Genomic DNA, 2,787 nt, shown 5'->3' with positions numbered 1-2,787 from the left:
GGGGTTGGATGAGACGCGATCCCCGCCGTGCACGGCACGCCCATCGGACGGCGGCGGCGCGGGGAGCGTGGCGCGGCGCGGCGCCATAAACGCGCCCGCCGCATCTGACGGTGGCCGCCGAGGGAGCGTGGCTTGGCGCCCGCCGCATCTGACGGTGGCCGCCGAGGGAGCGTGGCCGCGCGCCCGTCCATCCGATTCCCCACGCCACCAACCTTCCTTTTTTCTCTTCGAGACAAAAAGGGGCAAAAACATACACGTGATAAATCTCGAGCTTGCTTTTGCGTTGCGTTGCGTTTCCACAGGATCCGAAAGGGGCTGCGTTTCTCCGCTGCGCGGCACATATTCGCATAACGTTACGTGACGCGTGGAGGAATGCACGGCAGGAATGATGATGCTACTTGCGTTCTGTGGGCTCTGCCTAACCTGCTTTCTCATCACCGTGTGAACTCCGCATATGACGTGACAAAGAAAAAGGGTTGGTGTCATGTTTATCATTTTTGTGAAACGCATGCATATGGGTGCTTAGTTTGTTTATTATTATACATAAAATCTAAAAAGTGCATACGCACTATTTGGACACATCGAGCAGCTGGCTCGCGGCCGCACGATCCGGCCATCACAACCGCTATCTGACAAGTTCCCGGCCCACCCCACCGACAGCCTCTCTCTGTCTTCCCCATAGCACCCGCGTCTCTCTCTCACTCTCCCCACGGATCTGGATCAGAGGGGGCTCACCGGCCTCTCCCCTCAACGCCGACCACCAGGAGCCTCCCACTAACCGGCCACCACGCTCCACCGGCGGATCGGGGGAGGGGAGGACCACCCCGTGTGGCTCTGCCCCGAGGTCGTCATCGCACCACCACGACGACGGTTGGCTTGGCCGCACCACCATCAGCCCATTCCACCATGGCGTCCTCTCCAACTGCCCCGCTCCGCAACCAGATCCAGCCCCATCGCCGCCGTGCCCCGCCGTCGTCGACGGGATGCGGCCGTCGTCTCCTTCGTCTGCCCGAGGTTGGTTGAGATTCCTTCCCCTCCGGCCCAGACTGAGCCCACTCCCCCCATCTGCTTGCTCTTTGATGATCTCCTGCACGTGCCTGGACACCGTGATGGCGGAGGTGGAGGATCCTCTGGTCAAGGTGGCGTTTGATGTCTGTGTCACGTGATGGCGGAGATGGAGCAGCCTCCGGTGGTGGTGGTGTCTGATGTGGTCTTTCCTGTCATGATCTGTTGCGGAGGTGCAGCAGTGTCAGGTCCCGGCGCCGGCAGCGATTCTGGCCTGATTCAGGCAAAAGGGTTCCGTGGGAGAGCATTGACACCTTCTCGTCTGAAATTCGTTGACTGGACCATCATAGCCTAGCGATTCTGGGTGCCTGCATGTCAATACAGTGTAGTAGTATTTGCTAGTAGTCCTGGCACACGAGTCTAGTGTATATTTACATTTTTAATGTTAGTTTTCCTTTTTCTAATTGAGTGCTAGTCTGCTACTCAGTACACGACTGAAGCAAAATAGTCCAATTCTATGTGTGTTCCATCGTCCTTGCAGAAACTGAATGATTGGGTGGTGAAATAAGTGTTTTTTTAGTCAGCTAACACTGTAACGTTTGTATGTTTTGATTTTTGGGCGACGATTTGAGTTGGAATAGAAGGAGGGAAGTACATAAGAGTACCGAGAGGATAGTTCTAATGTTATTGCTCAACCCTCTCAAAATGTATTTGTGTGGTTTCTATGTTTTCTAATAAGTTCCATGCATATAAATAACCAGTTGGCTATTTTGTTGTCATGGTTGCACAGAAACGCAAATGTAGTTGGATCATGCATATACAAATCTCAATTGGCTAGCCAACTTATGAAGTTGCACAGTGAGGGCTAACCAGTTGCACAAACGATAGTATTCAGATGGATGCACTGTGTAAACCATGTTCAAGCAGTATATGTGTTCATTTGGTTGCACACTCATGTGTGCTCTGTTGTCACAAGGGTATGCACTCATACATGAGTTTGCAAATCAAAGCAGTACATATCTTAGCTGGCTTAGTCACACTTATGCAGTTGTACAGGGAAGGGCTATATAGTTGCATGGTTGACAACTAGTTTAGTTTTGGTTTCAATGCCTAAATCATGACCATGCAGTGTGTATGCTGATTTTTTGGTTGCACACTCATGTGTGACCTGTTGGCCATACAGTGCATCAAGTTGCACACATTTTTGTTTTGTTTTGTAGGTGTGCTTTGAAAAATCAACATTACTTGCTTACCTCATGGCATTTTTTTATATCAATTGTTTTTGCTCATTTTTTCTCTTTAATACATTTGGTTGCTTCGACTAATTTGTTTGTTCGCTTTTCTTTTCACGGACCAAAAATGGTTGTAGAAGGATATGCGGCTCCTAGTGAAGGAGAGGTATGTTTGCTTTTTTCATCATTTTTCATTTATCCTTGTGGCAGTTTTGTTTTGCAATTATAATAACTATTGGGGGGGGGGGGTTCTTGACCATGTTATGTGTTTTGTTTGTTCTATGCAGGGGCCTGTAAACAATTCTTCTCGGTGGAACTCGAAACAGCCCCCAAGTCGATGGGGAGGCAGAGGATGATGAGGTAAATATCGTGCAAAGTTTTCGACTCGACAAGTCCTTCTGGGGTAGCGACTCTTGACGAGTCATGCCGTGCCGATCTAGTCGAGGTGTCTGAGTCGACTTCTAGTTACGACTCATCGACTAGTCGTGACTATTCGTTTGACTCAAAAATAGGGGTATCGAGGAAGCAGTGAGGGTGCATTTCCCTTTTT

The sequence above is a fragment of the Triticum aestivum genome, chromosome 3D (assembly GCF_018294505.1).
Source record: "Triticum aestivum cultivar Chinese Spring chromosome 3D, IWGSC CS RefSeq v2.1, whole genome shotgun sequence".
In the NCBI taxonomy this organism is placed as follows: domain Eukaryota; kingdom Viridiplantae; phylum Streptophyta; class Magnoliopsida; order Poales; family Poaceae; genus Triticum; species Triticum aestivum.
Note: the sequence above shows the minus strand (reverse complement) of the source record.